The 22,554-nt window shown below is 44.2% G+C and overlaps 1 protein-coding gene and 3 non-coding genes across 4 annotated transcripts in view; 2 read left to right on the forward strand and 2 right to left on the reverse strand.

Annotated features, from left to right (window-relative positions):
• SLC28A2 (solute carrier family 28 member 2) overlaps window positions 1-17,377 on the reverse strand; it is an 85,794-nt gene extending 68,417 nt beyond the window's left edge. Inside the window, exon 1 of the mRNA XM_070237202.1 lies at window positions 17,049-17,377. The gene's annotated coding sequence lies outside the window, so the exon portion shown is untranslated. The remainder of the gene's footprint in view (window positions 1-17,048) is intronic.
• TRNAH-GUG (transfer RNA histidin (anticodon GUG)) lies at window positions 16,994-17,065 on the reverse strand. The gene has a single exon. It is a non-coding gene; the product is annotated as a tRNA-His (tRNA).
• Window positions 17,378-17,759: 382 nt separating the features above from the next.
• Window positions 17,760-17,831, forward strand: TRNAH-GUG (transfer RNA histidin (anticodon GUG)). Its single transcript has one exon. It is a non-coding gene; the product is annotated as a tRNA-His (tRNA).
• A 1,519-nt stretch (window positions 17,832-19,350) lies between these two features.
• TRNAH-GUG (transfer RNA histidin (anticodon GUG)) lies at window positions 19,351-19,422 on the forward strand. The gene has a single exon. It is a non-coding gene; the product is annotated as a tRNA-His (tRNA).
• Window positions 19,423-22,554: the final 3,132 nt, after the last annotated feature.

The raw sequence follows: 22,554 nt of genomic DNA on the forward strand, positions 1-22,554 counted from the left end.
TTAGCCAATCTATTAGTTATGAAGCATTTCAGGCTTTCTCTCTCTTGGGGTGTTTTACTTTTAAGGCAGGATTGGAAGATTTGGAGTCAGGAGCTCTGTGGGCAAAGTGACCACATGACTTTGGGGAAAGTATTTAACTGCCTTGAGCTTCAATTTCCATTTCCCCAAATTGGAAATGTTGATAAGCATATCTGCCTACAAGATTGGGAATGATTGAATTAGAGAAAAGTAAAAGGAAAAAACCATTTGTATAAATGGTAAGGTTCTCCAAAAATTTTAATAGCTAAAGTGTAAAGATCCTAATGTAGATTCTTTGTGCTCTTTTTCTTAAGCTATATTGTTCATTTTATCATATCTCAGGCACTATTCCATGCCTGAAATGCACTTAATGCATTTTCTCATTTAATCCTGACCACACACCTTTGAGGAAGGTAATATGGTATCCCACTTTTCCAGACGAGGAAACTCAGGATTAGAGCAATGGAGCCATTTGCCAAAGCCCCAAAGTGAGCAAATGACAGAGTTTGAGCCCAGAGTCCTTGCTCTTAGCCGTGACTCTCTACTGTTCATTCCACCCCAGCCTCTTTCTGTTCTTGTACTACCCATCCTTCAAGATCCAACTCAGATGACTCCCCCTTTTCCTAAAAGCCTTTGGACTCCATTTCAGCTCCTGATGAACTCACTGTCCTCCTTTATTGCCTGAGCTACTCATGTGTCAATCATGTGGCATTTTTTGTATTTTTCTCTAATATCGCGGTTTGTGATAATATTGTCTTATATTGTAGCCTCGAGAAAAAAAGTTTGTTTAAAAGCAGCAATAGAATTCCTCATTGAGAATTGTGGGGGTTTTTTTAAGCAAATTATCCTAATTGGTTCTTGATTGGTTATTATCTTGATTGGCTATGAAGCTCCATTAGAGCAGAGACCCCAACACCTACCACATAGACGTTGTGTAAAAATTATTTATTGAAAGAAAATAGAGGCTCCTAGGATATGTGCCTGGATTGTCTGGAGCAGAGGAAAATGAGAATGTCTGTTAGTTGAGAAATGTAAAGCACTTAGCATAGTGCCTAGTACAAAGTAAGCATTCAATACGTGGTAGCCATCTTGTCCTCTGTAAGTACTACAGCAGGAATTATTGGAGCATCTTAGGAGGAGCAGGTAGAAGAGAACAGGAGAAGAAAGAGAAAGCAAAGGAGCAATATGGTGGCTGCTGGGGCTTTATGGAAAAAGCAGGCCAGTGAGGTCTTTTCAGAAGTGGCAATGGCCAAGGGGCAATTAAAGAAAGGGACGTTTAACATTTGCTATGCTGAGCTACAACTTCGCCCTCGTTCCCTCAAGTCTTCAGTAAAATCTGCTACACATACAGCTTGGTGTCAGTGGTACTTGGGGAATTCAGGCAGCCAGGTGGTGTTCAGGGCTGCCAAGGGGTGGGGGTGGGAGGGCAGGTAGGTGATAGAGAAAAAAAAGAGACAACCCATCCAGCAAAGTTAGAGAATTTAACAGAAGTGTACATACAGAGTCAGAGACAACAAGGAGAGAGGCCCCAAGAATTCTCAGAAATATTGGGAATGATGGTGATTATTCTCATTCTACAGGAAGTGGGAGTTCAAGACAAGTTTATTTAAATGTTAAAGAATGCGGCTTTCCAGCAGGTCAGAGGACTTTGAGAACATTCAAATGGCTAACGCTGCAGTCGCATGTATATTGTTATCACTTGGTTTATGTTGTGCCCCCTTAGCTGCACTGTCACCTCCTTGGGCTAGGAACTATGACAAGGTGTGGAACTGAATCTTTATGGCTTTTTTTCCCTGCATGAATTTCATTCCTGTACATTGACTCACCAGACCCTGGAAATAACCCTCTGAATTAGTATGACAAGTGTACTTTCCCCATTTTCAAGATAAGAAAATATAGCCTCAGAGAGGTGATGTCCTGCTCCCGGGGTCACAGAGCCAACAATGAGCCAAGCCAGCCTGGGGATGTGGAAAGAACCTGGATGCATGAGGGCAAACCTGGATGTCAGAGTGAATTCTAGCTTTCCATTCTGTATTCCCTCTCTTACCATCCACAGCCACACTCACGCAACAATCCATGTCCTCTTTAGCCCCACAGAGCTTTTGTCTATCTCCCCCCAGATCTCACCTTTACCATCTAGGGCAAAACCTGTAGACAAGCTATTTGATATTTAAAAGGGTGATAACAATGGCATCTTCACAGAGCTGTGGAATCAAATAAAATAAATAATTCATTTAATTAAGTGAAATAATTAAATGAGAGTCTTTGACACATTGCCTGGCACATAGAGATGTTCAATAAATGTCCTGTCTCTTTTCTCTCCTCCCTTTTGTGGCTCTCTCTTCTTCCTCTCTCCCTAAATTTAGATTCAATGTTTGTCCTACCATGCCTTATGATCCTTATTTTTCATTGTACATTTGAAGGCTCCTGACACATAAGTATCATCTGACCCTTCACCTGGGGGTAACCCAGCAGGGTGGGATCAGGGGCTGGGCTGGGCTTGGGCTTGGATTGAAAGAGCCCCAGGTCATGTTTAAGGTGCAAGGACAGACATCCAAAGGGGTAGAGCCAAATCTGTTCTCAGGTCCAAGAGGTGACCTCAGAGCCAGGAACAAGGGGCAGCCAGATCATCAGATGGTTTCAACACAAATACTGGTCCAAGTGCAAACATCTGTCAAAAAAAGGAGAAACATGGTCTGGAAAGTTTATTGGAGTCTTAGTCTGCTTGGGCTGTCATAACAAAATACCATAGACTGAGTGGCTTAAACAACGGAAATTTATTTCTCACAGTCCTGGAGGCTGGAAGTCTGAGGAGGAAGACTGGTGAGGAAGATTGGCCCTGAGCTAACATCTGTGCCAATCTTCCTCTATTTTATATGTGGGACCCCACCACAGCATGGCTTGATGAGCAGTATGTAGGTCTGTGCTGGGGATCCAAACCTATGAACCCCGGGCCACCGAAGCAGAGCACATAAACTTAACCACTACACCACTGGGCCAGCACCCCAACGTTCATTTTTTGACTGACACAAGGCTCAAGGATACTTCGCTGCTCAGTTCACAGATTTCTTGTGAAACCATTCTTCTTCTGGTCAAGAGCCACTGTTCCCTTAAGGGAAATGAATATTATGTCTGCACTGACTATCTTATAAAGAGAAATTAGAGGGAGCTCCTTTTCCCATGTCACAAGTCCTACGTTTAAATTCTTCATCTAAAGAAGATCTCTTTGTAATTAACAAAAGGAACAGGATAATAAGGTACATTTCCTAAGAAAAAGCTGCTCAGATTTATTGCATATAATAAATTATATATTGTATACCATGTTATTTATTACATAATAAATTATTGGAGGCTTAGAGGCAAATTTATTGACCATAAACAAGCAACTAATCCTTTTGTCACACGACTGTAACATTCAGACCAAAAAATACATCAATTATTCCTTAATAATTATATAGCCAAATGAAATGCTACATTTTCTCATTTAAGGTAACTAGACTTTTTAAAAAAATTAATCTTCTAAATATCCTGTGCCTTAAAAGAGTCCTGCAGTACATAGAGCCCTTAATAAGCATTAGATATTGTTATTATTTTCTTTTAGGATATTTTCTGCAGGATATGAGAAAGAAATGCTAGACGAAGAACAGCACTCTGAGGAGTCTTTTTTTTTTTCTCCCCAAATCCCCCCAGTACATAGTTGCATATTTTAGTTGTGGGTCCTTCTGGTTGTGGCATGTGGGATGCCACCGCAGCATGGCCTGATGAGCAGTGCCATGTCCGTGACCAGGATCCAAACCGGTGAAACCCTGGGCCGCCAAAGTGGAGCGCTCAAACTTAACCACTCGGCCACGGGGCTGGCCCCTGAGCAGTCATATTTTTGTAAAAGAAAAACACTCCAAGCCATGGTAAGTGAATGCTGCCTGCTTGGGAGGCCTCCTTGAGCTTGGCACCCAGGCACCGTGGGCCCAGACCTTGATGACGTTCTGTCAAGCTGTGTGTCAGAGCTCTGAATGGGCTTGGTGGAACTTGACACATGCCTATAGGGCGAGGGAGAAAATGCTCACAAAAACCATGTCCTAACATGATCGCCAAAAAAACCTCAATTATTATTCATAATAACAGTTAACCTTTCTGGAACGCTTGCTCAACGCCAAGCCCTATGCCCAGGGCCTTCCAAGCATTATCTCCCTGAATCCTCCCAACCCCCCACGAGGTAGTTACTGCTTTTTTAAACCCCTATTTTACGAAAGCTGGGGCTTAGGGAAGTTAAGCAACTTGCCCAACTGGTGTTAAGTGGAAATCTTAGCTATGAATCCAGACAGTTGGGTATTTTCTCAAATAGAGTCACTGCTTCCTGGTCGGTAGGTTCCAAACTTGCCCCCTGGCTTCCCTAGAGCCCCAGAGGGCACTGATAAGGGCATTGCAGCTGGGGGGCTCATTCAGCCCCTCAGTTCACATCTTCTCAGGAAGCTGCTCCAGTTCCTGAAAAGGCCCTCTGTAAGTAAGCAGTGTTGCAATGAAGATAAAAGTGTACTTCGCCGTCTGCCTCAAGTGAACTAAGATAATGCTAACAGTAGGGAAGGGCTGCCAGGCTGGCGCCAGCTTTGAAGTCTGCAAACTCCGCCTGTGAGTCAGTCCACAGGCCCAGTTCTCAGGACTTTTTCCAGGTGGAGGGTTTGCTGACTCTGCAGCTTAAAAGAGTGGAACCCGCTTGTGAGGAAGATGGAAGAGAGTGGTTGCTGCAGTCTCCCCTCCACCTCGGCAAGCAGCCCCAATCCAATCCTTTTGGAGGGAATCACTGCCCATATCATGAGAGTAGGAGAGGGGAAATGGAGTCCACCCTGGGTCAGACGGGGGCCTGGAGAGGAGGGGCTGTGTCTGAGACATGCATTGAAGGACAGCACAGATAAATGGGAAGCCAGCAAAGAGAGTCTTTGCAGCCAAAGCCCCCTCACTCTTTTCCCTTTTCTCCATCCTCTGGGGTCCACTCTCTGGCCTGATCAAAATCTGTCCTCAGGAAAGGATCTGAGATCCGCAGCCTTACTGGGAACCAACATCAGGAAGTACCCATGTAGTTTCTGTGCCCTGTTAAAGGGCTTTTCAGAATTGAGGAGCAAGTGAGGGAAGTCGGTATTGTCTTATTCAAGATTGTCTCCCCAGTGCCTAAATCAGTGCCTGGCTCCTTAACATTTGTTGAATAAGTGAATTTTGGAGGCCAAGGAATCCTTCTTGAGACCCTAAAATTGCATACCTGTCGGCCCCAGGCTGTGGACCTGTGGGTCACAGGTGTTAGACAGAGCATCTGAGCAAAGAGACTTCATGTGCTGAAAGATCCAGGCCTGTGTGGGCCCTAGGCTGCAGAATGTGTGAAGCCAACACTAAATACCACATCACTGCATGTACCTGGGGTGCCCTTGCAGCTCCTAGCAGTGGTTTATAAGCCTCGCCCCAGCCTCCACCCCTTGCTTCCAGAACAGTAGAATGCTGGCTCTACCACTGGAGGATGTGCCCCTACCTTTCTGGGCACAGAGCAAGGGGTCTGGATTAAGCCTTCCTGCTGCTATGGGCTGAACTGTGCCCCGAACCCCAAATTCATATGTTGAACCGCTAAACCCCAATGTGACTATATTTAGTAAGGAAGTAATTAAGGTTAAATGAGGTCATAATGAGGTTGTTTAAGCCCCTAGTCTATGGTATTTTGTTATGGCAGCCTGAGCAGACCAACACAGCCGCTTCCTCTATAATGATTCAGGATTTATGCTCCGAGAGGTTCAAATGAGCAGACACCTTCTAGGCCCACTCTTGCCCAAGCCAAATTTCTTTCTGATATACAGCTTTTATTCCTCACAAATGGACACAACACTACTTTTTCTCACATTGCTCCTTTGCCACGTCTCAGATATTATACCACAGACTCTGTGGGACGAGAATGCTTTGAAGTCCGGGTATACCATGAGGCCCTGCTGGTACCAGAGAATCTTATTTCATGATCTGTCTTGGTCTCAAGGTCTCAGCATAAAGGAGGTGGGCTTAAGATGTTTCCATTAAAATGATCATGTTACTTTGGGGTAGGAGGATAATATTTTAACACCTTTCAACAATTTAGCAGGTCAGTTAGCTCCCTCTGAGGGGAACTGGATAAAGAGATATATTTAATGAGAGGAAAGAAGGTTCAAGGGCTCTGGGTGGGAAAGCTTAGGAATCAGAGCTGATGTCTACAAGAGTGTGAAGCTAAAATCAGCAGATCAGGTTTGCTGACTTGCTGGTTTTCCCCTATCTCCCAGAAGATAGAAAACTACAATAAAGCAACTTGAGGCTGGCACAGCATAAACCTTAGCAAAGGTTAATAAACAGTTATAAAGCTTTTAAGATAAAACCTAAATGACTAACTGATTACCCTGGAAATTAAAGAACAGGGTCCCAGGCCCAGGGTTATGGGACCTGATTAGAAAGTTATATGTGAGGTGGGCCAGCGTGGGGAGAGTTGCCTGAAGAGAGGGTGGCAGGAGAGCACCCTGTTAGAATAGGCAGGGGGAAGGAGAGGGATGCAGCAGTGAGTGGAGGAGGAGACAGGAGGTGGGAGAGCTCTGTTGATTGACAACTGTAGCTGTATCTCTGCCATGTCTTGGGGTGGCCAGAGCACTGGACATTAATCACAAAGACTATTGCCCTTTCCAAACTGATACACAACCAGCTACTTGGGAGAGGGGGGCTAGAAGGAGACCATTGGAAACATAGGGATTTTTCTATGAAACTGTTGTGAAGTGTTATCAGATTTATTTTCTGCGTATTGTCCAATCTTAACCTTCTGCCTCATTAAAATGTTGGACCTTTGCATCCCCTTGGAAATATTTTAGGGTGGGTCCCCAGCTCTTCGTAGAATTTCAAGATGCTTTGTTATCTAGTGGCTGAGCCTTTGTTGCCTTGCTGGTTCCCAGGAAAGCAGGCCCTTAAATCACTCAGCGTAGACTCAACAACTTTTTCTTTAGAGCCCATTAAGAATTGCTAAGGTTTCCCCTGCCAAAATAGCCATTCATATATATCTGAATAACTTACGAATATGGTTTATATTTAAATAAAGCATTCCAACAAATTTTCTTTTCTTTGCAAGAGTCATGAAATCTGCACCGTGGCTTTCTGAGACCCAAGAAAATTAAAGATAATAGGACAACACTAACAAAATATATAAGGACAGAGGTTTGCAAAATCCAATGGTAAGAAGAAAAACAATTTTATTCTGGACAACCTTTTAACTAAATCATTGAGGTGAAGATTGAGTATAGAGGGCCTTCTCCCCTCAACCAGACTTTGTTAAAGAATGGGAAATCCCTGCTTCTTTTTGAGCGAATGGATGTGAGCTGTTGAAGCAACCTATTGAAGTTAGAGCCGGCTTCAGTTTCCTGAGACTAAGCCAGGCTGAAACTAGGTTTACAAACTCAGGACAAAAGTCAGTAGTGGGGCCTTTTGTCTACGTGGTGTAGCTGTGCCTTGGGGAATTATGCAGTGGTCAATTACTGGCTGTCTTCTATAACCACTTTGTTTAGGGTGATATTATTTATAGAACCTCAATTAGATGAAGTAAAGATTAAGAGAATAATAAAATGTTTAGAGATTCATCTAGTCCAACTTCTTCATTTTACAGATGGGGAAAATGAGTCCCAGAGAATATGTGACTTGATGTGCCTATAGTGGGTTGAATAGTGGCCCCCCAAAAAGATATGTGCAAGTCCTAACGCCTAGAATCTTGAATGTGATCTTATTTGGAAAAAGTGTCTCTGTAAATGTAATTAAGCTAAGGATCCAAGACAAGATCATCCTGGACTTAGGGTGGGCCCTAACTCCAATGACAGATGTCCATGTAAGAGAAAGTCAGAGGGAGATTTGAGACACAGAAGAGACAGAGCAATGTGACGACAGAGGCAGAGATGGAATTAGGCAAACCTCAGGCCAAGGAATGCCTGGAGTCACCAAAAGCTGAAAGAGGCAAGGAAAGACTCTTGCCTAGAGCCTTTGGAGGGAGTGCAATTCTGTTAACACCTTGCTTTTGGACTTCTAGCCTCTAGAACTGTGACAGAGGAAAATTCTACTGTTTTAAGCCCCCTGTTTATGATAATTTGTTACAAGAGCCTTAGGAAACTAACACAGTCCCCAAATGGCAGAACTAGGCTAGAACCCAAGTCTCTGGACTTCCTCAGTCTTGTGTTTGTTTCCCTGCCACCGTTTCACATCCTCTGAGTTCTGACCTTGCCAGAGATGTGAAAAAATTCACACCCTTCACTGCTGAAAATAGAACTTCTGAGATGGAGGCAACGAAGAACATTACAGATGCTGCCGCTTCCCTGAAGCTTAGTCCATCCAACAACTAAGCTTTCTGGTCTTGAAAGTAATATATATGACTGGTACTAAGCATTAGGGAATCATTCTAAGAACTGGAAGAGAGAACTTATAAGTTCTCTCTTATAAGAGAAAATATAGCCAGAAAGGTAAGTCAGTTGACTCCAACAAAAATATACAGAGAGTAAATAATTATATCTAACTCACCAGGTCTTTACACAGTCAACAAGTATTTACTGAATATACCCTATGTTCCAGGCATTTTCCTTCGCTCCTTGATCTGAGTGGGAATAACGGGGTCTCAGAGCAGCAGGGGCTAAATGGCAGGATATAAATGCCAAGGACAGTATGGTCATGGTTCTGGAAATGGGATGCAGGGCATGCGTGGTAATCAGAATGGTTTAGGCTGCACGCATCTTTGTCATTGGCTAATTGTTCATGATCTCCCTAGAATTAAGATGGGTGCCTACAAAATTATTAATTGAAAAAAGTCTAGGTTTGGTGAGCAGAGATCTTACTTGAGGCACCACAATGGAGAAAACACTGGGTAGCTTTTGTTTCCTCCTCCAGATCCCCTCTCCATCTTTCTCCATCTTGCTTTGATCTGTGTGGGCTGCATTACTAGGCTGCCTTGCCCTCTGGTTTCTTGTTGGGTTTAGCCAATGGGAACCCTGGCAAGAGACTGGATATCTTTTAGTCTATTTCCTCTGCTACCCCAGTGCTTGCTCACTGGATTCATGAATAAAGTGGCCATGGTGGCAGGGATGGAAGTTATGCATAGGCTCTACAACAGAGACTTCTCACCAAGGCTAATCTGGCATCTCCCACTGGTGATTGCTAAATCTGTCAATAGCAGAGACCAATGCTGAGTCTGTAATATGGATCATTCTTCAGTGGCACCAGCCAGTCACCTGGTAGCAGGTTGATTACATTGTCCCATTATGGAGGGGACAGCAATTCCTCAATGAACTTAACTCTTATTCTGAATATGGTGCCCCTTAGTACTTTGATGTCTCATGGTAAAAGTTACGGGAAGACCACAGCAATACAGTTCAGTCAGGACCACTAATGGTTCACACACTTAAGAGTGAAGGTTTGAGTCATATCGTCAGTTAAAGAACCATGAGTACCTGAGTGCTGGCTGAGGGCACAGGGAATGTGAATTGGGTAGGGAAAGAAGGAAATTATAAACACCAACTACCACCTCATCACCAATTAAGGAAAGAGATTTTAGTAGCTAGGCGTATTTTTCCTTGGTTTATTACATATATATTTACATTTGTTAATTTCTTTCTTGTCCTTCCCCTTCCTGTACTCTTTCATATAGAGTGAGTTGATGGTAGTTAACCTCATGATTTAGTTTTTAGGTTACAGGGTATCAGGGGGATTGTAACTGAAAAAGAAAAAGAATAACCATCATAAAGAGATAAATGACTGATAAGACTTTGGGTCTCCCCTTTTGAGGGGAAACGGTAAGGGCATCTTCGTTTGTGTGAGAGATAGTCACTGCACATTAGGTGAAAGCATTATGTTGTTGCTATTATTGTTTGAAAATTAAATGTGGGTAAAAAGGTGTATATTGATGCTGAGTACCTGAAGTAATGAGCTGCTCCAGACTGTCTACTGGCAACTCAGCATCCCTCTTCTGTGTTCCTCCAAGGGTTAAGAAAGTCTGGAAAACATTTCTTAGAATCGCTTGACAACCATTTTCCATGTTAGATTCCACATATGAGAGGCACTTGTATGGAATTTGGAGAACAGAAGACAGGCAGCTTCTCTAAGGCCGCTCAGACTTTCACTAACACTCCCCTCAGAGTTCTTCCAGCGTCTGCCCAGTTCCAAAGCCACTTTCACATTTTAGGTTTTTGTTTTGGCAGTGTCCCACTTTCAGGCAACAAAATCTGTTATTAATGATCTATTACAGTGTAACAAATTACTTGAAAACTTAGCAGCTTAAAATGACAAACATTGGCTGTCTCACAGTTTCTGAATTCAGGAATTTGAAGCAACTTAGCTGAGTGGTTTTGGTTCAGAGTTTCTCATGAAATTGCAGTCAAGACGTCAGCCAGGCTGCAGTCATCTGAAGATTTGACTGAGGCTGGAGAATCTGCTTCCGAGATGGCTCACTCACCTACCTATTGGTCAAGGATCTCATTTCCTTGATGACTGGTTGGCAGGAGACCTGTTCTTCACTTCATGTGTCTCTCCAGGATGTTGCCTGACTGTCCTCATGAGATGGCAGCTGGCTTCCTACGGATTAGTGAACCAAGAGACAGCAAAGAGGAAGCCACAGTGCACTTTATTACTCATCTCAGAAGTGACACACCATTATTTCTACTTTATTCTATTCATTTGAAGAACTCACTCAGTTCAGCCCTCACTCCAGGGAAGGAAATTAAGCTCTACTTCTAGAAGGGAGGCGTATCAAAGAATTTGTGAACATATTTTAAAACCACCATGAGTTCTCTCAGAGCATTTGATCTAAAGAGAGTTTAGGGGGAAAGGAGTTCTTTATAGCTTTCGTGATATGGTAAAAAAGGAAGTCATTTAGAGTCAGGATGGGGCCAGCGAACCAAAGAGTAGTCATGACTCGGAAGTATTTTGACTCTGAAATGTAGGAGAAAGTTGGGAAAAGTAAAAAAGTCAAGTCTGTTGCAATTTTTGCATGTCTTTCTCTCTCTTTTAACTTAAAATTACATTTGAAACTTGCACATTCTGTCATCGTGTCAGATTCTCAATACTAACAGTGATATTAGGGTAACATGGATACACCTATTTTCATACTATTTTGACTACTGTGACTCTAGAAAATATTTCCCGCTTGATATTAGACCTTCTCAAGCCTCACATCCATTCCTTTCCTCCAATATGTCTATCTCCTCTACCTCTGAGCTAAAGAAGAAACACCTGTGGGTGTGATTTGAAGGAAGAGTCCTTCCTCCACCCCCAGATTAGTCCCAAAGCCCCAACCTCAACAACCAGACCAGCAGGCTGAAATTCTCTTCTGTTTCTCCTTTGAATTAAGACTTTTGTCAATAGTTACCCATTTACATCTCACCTTTCTTAAACATAGATGTGATTATGTCCCTCCTCTGCTTAAAAACGGAGACTTAAATGGTCCCCTAATGCCTATAACAAAGCCTATGGATGACCTCCAGGAAATCTGTGAATTCCCCACATTTTGTCATAAGTGCATTATTTTGGAGAACAAGCCTATAGCTTTCAATGGATTCCCAAAGCAATAAGTTACCACAAAATGTCAAGAACCACCAGTCTGGGGCAAAAGGTTTGACTCAATAAGGGGCAAGAGATTCATCACAATTTGGCTCCACCTTCACTCTCCATCCATATCTTATGACACAGCTATGACATCTTTTTTTTAAAATCCATTTTTCACTTTTTTTTGGGGGGGGGAGGAGTCTAGGGAAGATTCACCCTGAGCTAACATCTGTTGCCATTCTTCCTCTTTTTTTTTTTCTCCTCCCCAAAGCTCCAGTGCATAATTGTATGTTCTAGTTGTATGTCCTTCTAGTTCTTCTGTGTGAGCCTCTGCCACAGCATGGCTACTGACAGATGAGTGGTATGGTTCCATGGGACCAGAAACCAAACCTGGGCTGCTGAAGCAGTGAGTACCAAACTTTAACCACTAGGCCACAAGGGCTGGCTCTGACTTGTCTTTTCTTATGCTGTCTGTATGTCCATGCTTCCTTGCCTTTGTTTCTGCCTTTCTCTGCTTAGAATACCCTTTCCCCTTCTCTACCAGGAAAATCACTATGCATGCCTTGGAACCCAGCTCAAATGTCATATCCTGGTGGAATGAATGATCTAAGCACCAATATACTTTGTATATATTTCTAGCCTGGTTGTAATTATTTCTTCACTCATCTGATTAACCCTGGGCTGAGAGAATCTCAGAGTAAGTATTGGTCTTATTCGAATTTATATCTCCAAGGCCTAGCACAGGTCATACGAGGGACTACTGTTTGTTTGGTAGGTGGATGAGCATCACCCTGGACTATATCCTGACAGAACAGGGACAATTCTCCCTTGGAGCATCCCTCTGCAAACCCCATACTCACTGAGGACCATTTCTTCTCAGTCTGATGCTGTGCTCTCTGGGCTGTATAGTGAGCTTTATACTTTTAGATTTCACTGGTCAGTAAAATTCCAAAAATAATTTTGGAGATCAACATAGGATTGCTAATTTTAAATTTTTCCAAGAAAAAACATTTTTAAAAATTATCACCTACTCTCTCCATCATTTTTTAAAAGAAAAGTCACTTTAACACCTCAAAAGTAGGAAGGACATAATCTCAGCCGAGAGGGTAGTCTTTTGAATTAAATACATTTAGGATTTTTAAAAGCTTACTGCACTGACCTTCTTTTCTCATTCCATGATGAAAAATTCATTCCTGGTTATCAGTTCTAAAATAATGTTTGGAAACCATGGATTTAGACCTTTGCTTCCGAGAGGCAGCTCCTGCATTCTTCCTGACTCAAGAAGGAGTTTTAGGCCTCATGACAGAAATAGTCCTTCAGGATTTCCCCATGTTTTCTTCTTGTGGGTGTGGAGAGAAGTACTTGGAACCAAGAGACCAACTAATGCATATTGAGCACCTCTGTGCTAGTCACTTGGCATGTGTATTAGGTGCACATGTCAGTTGACAAACTCAAGAATGCAGGAAACACAACTTTCTTTCTTTTTTACTGCATTTATTTTCTATTTGAATATGTTCTACTGGGTGACAGAAATGCAATTTTAATCAATTCAGGGTCCGCCCGTTTCTTTCCCTAGGGGTTGCATCTTTGATCCAGGGGCCCGATTCAGTGTATCGGCAGTGCTGGATTAAACCTACAAAGGTCTTAAGCACTGAAAAGATTATGATGTCTCACGTGTAATCGAAAATTTTTTAAGTACTTATTTTATAGTTTACTATTTCCCAACAAAGTTCTGGGCTTGTTTTTTTGGTTTTTGTTGTTGTTGTTGTTATTGTTTTCCTGAAATGATCACTTCAGTGCTTTTCATTCTTTCGAAATTTTTTCTTATTTTTTTGGGTGGATACTTCGTTTTCCTGGCTTCCTTGGCAAATTCTTGACCTCCCTGTGGGGTCATCTGGCACTGCTCCCTGGCCCTCAGCATCCACCTGGGTGTATTGGATTGTACTGTGGGTTCATGTAGGTCACCACAGAATCCTCCTCACCCTGCCCACACAAGACTGCCTCAGATCTGAAGGCTCTTTATGCCACATAGGGGCCACTCTAGGTTAGTTTATCTCTTTGGTGTAAAACTTTGATCCCTATTAAAAGGCAACACTTACTATTATCAGTCATCGTACTTTGTACAAACAAAGGAGCAGAGTGGGTAGAAGGGTGGGCAATAGGCAGGGAACAGGAGGACACTGTGTCACATTATTTTCCACTGGCTCAAATTCTCTTCTTTATTTTTGTTTAACTTTCTGATTCCTGCACTAGAATATAGGTCTATGAGAACAACACATCTTATCGTATATAACGTCTTATTCCTGACTGTAGCCCCAGAACCTAGATCAGTGCCTGGCACATAGTAGGCCATCAATAAATATTTTTAATTGAAATGAATGAGAATCAATGAGATAACGACAACACAAAGAGGTGGAGGGGTGTCAGAATGAGGGGGCTGGAAGTGCTGAAAACAAATTTCAGTTATTTTACAATTCTGCTGGAAGCTTATGTCAGCTCTTCCTTGGAGAGTTTCCTTCCACCGCAGTGAGAAATGCCTCTTCCATCTACAGCATGTCTTCTGTTGTTTTCTTATTGTTGCCTGTGGGCTAGTATTTTCTTCCAGCTGGAAAGTAAACCACATGGGCAAGAAGTATCTGTATACAGCTTTGCAGCTCCCTATGATGTACTGTACTTTAAGAGCTAAAAGATGCTATTTTGAATGGTGAGTGAATGAGTGAATGAATGAATGAATGGAACTTGAGTCAGGAACATCCAGAGAATCCATGTTGGAGGGGTGAAGTCCAAAGTGGAGTCCTCTAGACTGAGTCTTATCCAGCCTCAGCGTTCTACTTCCACTTCCTGGGGTGCAGCGCCTCCTAGTGGAAGTCCAGGAAGCTGCCTCCTCCTTAGATGCCCCCAAACATGGGCCCCTCAGTGACTCCCTCCCAGATCTCCCTCTTTCCTTCCTCACAACCTCAAAGTCACCCCCATCGATGAGGCCCAGTAGACATGGGCAGGTCCCTTTTAGGAACCCCAAGTACTCACAAGGTGAACAGTGAAGACCTCCCTTAGAGCCAGGTAGTTCCTCTAGATGACAGCAGCACTTCTCAAACTTGAAGGTGCAGATGAATCATCTGGGGAGGATCTTGTTCAAGTGAAGATTCTCATCCAGTAGTTCTGTGTTGTGGACCAAGATTCTGAATTTGAACCAGCTTCCAGGTGATACCGGGATGCTGGTCCAGTCTGTACTGCACCCTTGTGGTGACCGGCAGCTGCAGCAGCAACAGCTCCCAGATGCTCCGGTGTGACCAGGTAGCCATGGGGTTGTTAGTTGAAGCAAACACTCCGAAGCTTATAAATTACAGTTGTTCCCTTCAAGGTTTGCCCGTTGAAGTTCTGCCTGCCTCTTTGCTGGTGCTGAGACCTAGAGAAGAGCTCGGACCTCACGCTGGAAGGGGTGGGGGAAAAGGATCATATCCCCAGAATCAAAAACTACAAAACGTGGGTTTAAAACAAGAGGTCAAAGGAGGAGGGTGCTGACTGCTCAGAGAGGGTGTCACAGAGCAGCAATCCTGGTGAGGTCATCCCAGGGCAGAGTCTCTAGCTCACAGCTTTGCCAGCCCAGAAACTCCGTTTTGCCAGTGCGCCCAGAGATAAGCAGATTCAAGGGCAATGAATCATACCAACCAGACTCTTAAGAGTCTAAACCGAAATACCAAGAGTAAGAAGAACAAATGCCAACTACTCAGAAGCTTGTTCAGAGCAATGCTCTTCCCTGCAGGAACGTCTACACGGGCAGTCAAATCATTAGCAAAAGTCTGTTTTGTGGGCCTGAAATCAGAGTAAGGGGAATTGAGTGAGTGACCTTGGAAGAGGATATTATGAAATTTCACGAGCTGGATGCACCCATCTCCAGGATAATGGTATACCTGCCGAAAAGGTCAGCAGTTGGAGGTGCAGGAGAGCACCTTCCCCTTCAGTTACTCTTCCTGCAACCAGGAACCTTCTGTTGACTTTCTTTAGGGCATTCCTGCCCTCAGAATACGCTTCAGCTGCCTTGGTTGGATGTAAATGGCTGAGTGGGTTACCTCAGATGGTGTATGTTTGTGGTTTTTATTTTCTTGGTTGATTGCTTTTACTCGAATACTCCAAGAGAGTCACTGCTCCAGACTTTCTCCCCAGATTCTGGGGAGCAGCTCATTGCCCAGCATGAAACCACCTGCAGGAGAGGAGTGGGGGGATGGAGGCAGGGCCATCAGGGAAAAAGCCAGAGCCTTTCCTTGCTTCCCACCCTGACACCTTATTCCAGCCCGCAGATTTAAAAACCTTCAATGTAGTTATTTGGTAAGTTGTCATGTTCCTGTTGGCTGGTTCTTTTTTTGCTGGTAATGTTGATTTTCTATATATATAGCTCTTAAATCAATCATCCAAAATTTGGCAAGTTCTCAGGCTCACCATCCGCCGTTGTATTCTCTCATGGTCTGAGCTGTCCTGTAGTGTAGCTTTAAACTCATCAAATTTAGGGAACAGGGCTTGGGGAGACTGGGGGAGATTACAGCCCTCAACACTATCTTGCTTCTACACGCTGTTCAGTCAGTCTTTGTGGATAGACTGTCAGTAAAGGGGGGCACAACCCCACTGCAATGTCCATCTCTCCCAGGAATGCTTCCTGACTTGCTTTGCCACCCCCTCAGGTCCCCTGGGAGAAGCTCATTCCTCACTAAGTCCTATCTCATTCCCTCCTTGACAGTGATACAGCTGCTGCCAGCCACGAGACAGCCAAGTGTAAAACTTACTTCCATTTTGCCTAATGCCAAATGGCAGACCTAAATTTGTTGAGTTCGGAATTTTTAGGTGCTCATAAAACAAACAAATAAAATTTGTGTTAAACCTAAGGTAGATTAGGAAAAAATCCTCAAGGAGAAAAGTACCTTCTCACTCCGAGGTTGTGGAGATGGAGGCCGCAAACTGCTCGTTAGCACCCCTCATGGAGGCTATGAGAACCAGCGCCGCCAGCACGGTCGCATTTTTCACTCGTCACAGTGTATTGTCTAATCTGCACTCTTCTAACCTGTAATAAGTGTTTGCACATTGTTCCTATAATCTTTACACTCCCAAGTATTGAAGTTTTAGCCAGTGTCAGGCTTTTTAGAGAACCCAATATACGATTTGACTGTTGACAGGGGCCAAATGAGGAAAGAGACAGAGTACCACACAGAATAACGTCCTAAAATGGAACAATCACATAACGGGGAAGATGAAGGTTGGCTGACTGACAAGCAGATGAAGAATTAGAAAGTAAATTCCCAGAGTTCACTTTTTACCCCATTATAATTTCGGCCCTAATATCAAGCAGCAACAAACACGGGGCATAACCACAGAGAGGAATGTGACTTCCCAAATCTAAAAAGGCGCCCTTGCCGTGCCATTGTTCCCACAATGCCGTGACTCGGATTCGAACCGAGGTTGCTGCGGCCACAACGCAGAGTACTAACCACTATACGATCACGGCGAGCTACCGGGACGCCACGGAGTGCACGCTGCCGAGCGCTGGTCTTCTCGTCTATACCGCCACTGGGCTAGCCTTCCGAAGGTGCCCATTGTCTACCAGGCTCCTCTGGCCCTCGCGCTGACACCTACACGTGGACTCCCCAGCCGAAGTCTCCGCTGGTCGTCTGCATGGGCCCTAAGAGAGCACAGGAAAGTGCTTTGCAAACTAAAGGACTCCTATGAAGCCAGGACTACGACCTGGGCTCTCACTTAGCCTGCGCAGATGTGAGGCCCCGAGTCGCCCCAATGGTGGCGCTCGGTCCCTCTCACACCCACCGTGCCCTGACGCTCACGCTATTTGCAAGGCTTCTGGTTGGGAATGGGGCTCTCTTAAACTCCACCAGAAGGAAAATCAGTTCCAACCAACCCACACAACCTCCTTCGAGGCTTTGGCGTGGGCGGGGGGGGGGGGAGTAGGGGGAGGGAGGGGAGGTGACTGCGAGCGCAGCCCGCGCGGTGGTGAAGCGGAGGGATTTGCCCCATGGGCAAGCACGGACAGAAATCAGTAACGCAAGGAGTCCAGTGCGCCTGCGTACACTCAGGGAGCGGAGAGGTTGGAGCTGGGTGGGAACCAGTCAGTGACACATCAAGGGGGCGGGGCTTTCAACAGAGAAGAGCTCAAGGGAGAAAGTTTGTGCCTGGGTCCCCAGTAGCTCGCCGTGATCGTATAGTGGTTAGTACTCTGCGTTGTGGCCGCAGCAACCTCGGTTCGAATCCGAGTCACGGCATTGCGTAAAGCAATAACACGGCAGGGGGTCTCACTTTTGTCACTCTCCTCCATTTTTATCTCGAGTTTGTAACATTCTCGAGAATGGATCCCAATCCCCTTGTGACAGATGGAAACGACATTTATGCCAGCTCTGGATAAATTGGACTTCCGAAGAATATAGGCTTCCGGTTACTCTGGGGCTGTGCGCGGTATCCTTCTTGGGGACAAAGCACAAAGGGCTCACAAGGCTGTGCTGTAATAGACATATGTATGAATTCCCATGGCAGCGCTGGAAACAGACTCCCATTAATAGGAAGAGAAGGCTTGGCAGAGGAGGTGACCTTTGAAGTAGCTCTTAAAGGCAGAAAGGGAGTTTGTGAAGCAGCCAGGATAATCTCGTGTGCAAAGGCTTAAAGAGGGTCTTGAAAAGGAACTCTCATAATTCCTCTTTGTAAATCTTCTCTCTCCCCCACCCCTACGATGCCCAAAGGCCCTGGCCTGACAGGTAACAGGAGCGTCTCAAGGACCTGTTGAGTGAATGAATGCAAGTAGTTAGGGGATGGGAAACGACTCTGAAGGAGGGCCAGGAGCTGAGCTGGAAAAGGCAGACGAATTTCCTGCAGTCTACGGGATGGGAATGAGCGGTGGAAGAGTGAAATGATTCAATTAGTGTTTAGCAAGATCCCTCTGGCGCCTCTGCAGGGTGGGGGTGCGGGGTGATTAGAGCAGACGACACTGTAGAGACAGGTGGTCACTCTGGATTCACTTGTTAGAAGCAGTGGCACGTTTTCAGTTTAGCAAAAAGCCACGGCCTACTGTGGACTCCGCCTGGTTCTAGGCGCCGTGAGGGAGGGAGCACTGATGGATAAGAAGAAAAACCGGACCCAGTCCCTGCTGCCGCCCAGGGGCACAACAGAGGTGGGCACCGGGTGCAGCGGGAGCACTGCGGAGGGAGGGGTCAGGGCTGTCGGGGGAGTAGAAGAAGCTGCAAGGAAGTGGAGGTTGAGGCAGAGGGGAATGACAGTGTGAGAAGTGTTCATTGAGTCCCTTCTACGTGGTCAGCCCGGTTCTGGTCCACATCCTGCGCAAATGCGGCGTTGGGTCGCTCCTGGAGGGATCAGGAGGGAGGAGAATCCCTGAGGAGCGCCCCTCTGAAGGCCCGGGGTCGCTGGAAGGGTCTCCCGGGCACAGGAGAGGAGCATCTTCCTAGCAATGGGAATTACACAGCTTACGAACACTTTGAGCTCCGTCCAGTCCCGTCCCTAGCTGCCCAAGTGGTCCCCCGTAAAGTCCCACCTCCCTCACATAGAACCCACCCTTCCGCATTCCATCATCACCACCTCCTGTGGTTAATGGACCAAAACAGAACAGAACCTGATCAAATGGCGACAGCACAATGCGCCTGCGCATTCTCAGAGTCGGCCTCGGGCTGGAACCCCGCCCCATAGGTGGGCCCTTTGGTGACGTGCAGACTGGGAAGGCCTATGACTGTTGAAGAGGACAATCAGAAAGCTATCCTCACAGGTCCCCGGTAGCTCGCCGTGATCGTATAGTGGTTAGTACTCTGCGTTGTGGCCGCAGCAACCTCGGTTCGAATCCGAGTCACGGCATTGTGGGAACAATGGCACGGCAAGGGGTCTGTGTTTTTATGTTTCCTCTTTTTTTTTTCCCCCAAGTCGATAATATTTTGTATAAATCATAACTCAGTTTCGTGAAATAAGCCGCTGCATCTCTCTACCTTGAAAATTGAGCCACCCTAAGATCGCCACCCGCGGTAATTCTCATTGAATGCTCTGAATACAGCTTCAGATCAAACAGTTGTAATCCCCTTTCCCCCCAAAATCTAAAATCGGTGTCTAAATTATTCTCCTATACCAGCAAGACAGCTGTGACCTTGCGGTTTATTCCTTTCCTTTTCATGCATTTTTTAAAAAATTGGGTTGTTCATTTTTAAATAGAGAATACACGTACACAAGTCCAGTAGAAAGTCTCCCTCTCACTCTTCACTCGAACCACCGATTATTGCCAGTTTCCGTATCTTCCCATGACAGTCCTTGTATAAACAAACATTTACATGTGTATATAGGTATGCAAATATATTCCCCCTTTCTTTTGCATGATACAAACGACCCTTCCCTTCCTCCTCCTCTCCCCCAGAAGTCCTATAGACTTGAGGTGATAGATTTGCACTGGTAGGCAATCTGCCTTTACAGGGAAGAGTACACATACCTAGAGGGAATCTCCATCCACCCTGATCCTGTCCTTTTTCTCCCCGGGCCCTGGCTCCTGGCTGGAGAGGATGGAGAACAGTTTGGGTTGGTAAGATAGGAGAAAAGATTTCCTTACTGTGGCCATAAAAACCTTTGAATGGGAGCCTGGGCTCTGTTGGGAAGCAGCCCTATTTTGATTTCTGGTTGGAAGGGCAGCAAAGTATCCTGAGTTTGGAGTTTGGAAGAGGAACTTGACTTGGTATTCCATTTGGAGACCCTCCTCTTCCCTTATCTTATTGTCAGGATCCAATTTAAGTCACAAACCACTAAAGTTAGAAAATTCAAGCTCATTGAAGGCAGAATTGAGTCTTAGTAGGTGTGTGTTCCAAGTATACAGCTTCTCCATAAATATCTAAATAGAGGTTTCTTATGGAGTCCATAAATAAATGACCTGGCCTAGTTTGCTTTGTGGTTGCATCCTAAGTTGTATTCTTTCAACACAGAACCATGTTATTTTCATGTCAGAGAAACGGAAAACTTGGCCCAAATGAAGCTCCATCTACATCTAAAATCTCACAGAACAAAGTGCATATGTGAGTATACTGGATATTAGTCCTCTCAAGGTTGTAGACAGAGATGGGCCCAAGGCAAGAACCAGACTTAAATGAAGGCAAAACCCAGAAGGGATCAGAGCCCAGGACAGGACTAGGCATCCAAAGACGGGCAAACAGAAGTGAGGACACCCCACTCAGTACCCAGTAAGAAAAGTAAGGGATAAGGACTAGGCCTTGGGACATGCACAAATTTAGGAGGTTAAGTGCAGAAGAAAGGGTGTGTCTTGAGAAAGAGGACAACCAGAAAGTGTCATCTTAAAGAAACTTCAGGAGAAAAAGGTTTCAAGCACAGAGGAGGTCAGCAGACTCAGGTGCTGCAAAGGAGAAAGAGGTGTAAGACAAAATCATTGGATTTGACACTTAGAAGTCCTTGTTGACTTTTAAAACCTTCCACGAGAGCAACTGGACAATGTGTATCAATAGTCAGGAAAAATAAACACTCTTTATCCCAATAATTCCGCTTTTGGGAATCTTGCCGAAGGAAATAATACTGAACTTGGAAAGGTTATCTGCATAGAGATGTTTGTTACAGATTTACTAAGAAGGGAGGAGAATGGAAATAGCCTAAATGCTCAACAAATAGAGTGTTGAACTAAGTTATATTCATTTGACAATATATTAAATAGTCATTTAAAAAGTATAAAGTCAACTTTTAAATACTATATCCAACTAAAAAGAATAAGATTCCCTTAAAGAAATGACCGATTACAGGTCTGCAGGAGGGGAAGTGCAAGTTGAGTCTGAAATATCTGGTGTGAGAAAGCAAGTAAGTGCTTAAAGATTGATGGGACTAAGTCAAAAAGACACAGAAGCCTCTTGGAGGGGTTCCTATTGGTCAAATTTGGGACAATTTGAGCATGAAAAAGAGTAATGGTGGGAATGGATTATATCACATTGAATAAAAAGGAATTTTTAAGACCATGGGGATGAGAGAGAGACAGAGAGATAGAGGGAGGAGGAGGAAGAAGGAGGAAGAAGTCTTCTTTACAGAAGAATGCCAGATAATAAATGAAGAAGAAATGACAGAATTAGAAAGTTACCATTTTGCAACCCCTAGTGTAATAACAAATGCAAGCATAGATCATCCGTGGAAGCTAAAACCACTGGGTAAAACACTGTTTGAAGCAAATAGCCAAAAGTTCTTAGGATAGTGCACCACCGCTGACCTTACACTGTGAAGTGGAGATATCTGATGGACTCCAACTCAACCAAGTAATCAAGCCCAGCATCACCAATAAAGGGACAAATGTGCACTATTGGCCTGCTGATGTGACACACTGGGGAGTCTACAACATCCCCTACATAGTGGTCTTTTCAAAAATGTTTAACCTGAATCTAATCCTGAGGAAACTATGGAAAAATCCAGAATGTGGGACATGCTACATGACAACAGCCCTGGACACTTCAAAATGTTCAATGTCATGAAAAACAAACTAGCAACAATAAAATGGGGAAATGTTCAAGATTAAAGAAGACTGAAGAAACTTAAATGCAATGCAGGAACTTTGATTAAATCTTGAATCAGGACAAAAAATATATACATAAAAGAAATTTTGTGGGAAAATGGAAAAAATTTAATATGCTCTAATAGACAATACTATTGTGGTAATGGTGTTACGGCCCACAGAAGAATTCCTTATTCTTAGGAAATGGCTGCTGAAGTATTTAGAGCTGAAGTGTCATGATATTTGCAACTTGCATCAAATGGTTAAGAAAAAAAAGAAAAAAGGATAGAGCAAATACGGCAAGATGTTTAAAAGTAGTGAATCTAGGTGAAGGGTATACAGATTTCTGCTGTACTTTCTTTGAAGTATTCTGTAGGTTTGGAATTTTTTGAAAAAGAAGTTGGAAGAAAATAAAGCTTACATAAAAATGGGGAAATTATGCAATATTAGGTAAAAAAAGACATAAAATTGTG

This window comes from Equus caballus, chromosome 1 (assembly GCF_041296265.1).
Source record: "Equus caballus isolate H_3958 breed thoroughbred chromosome 1, TB-T2T, whole genome shotgun sequence".
Taxonomy (NCBI): domain Eukaryota; kingdom Metazoa; phylum Chordata; class Mammalia; order Perissodactyla; family Equidae; genus Equus; species Equus caballus.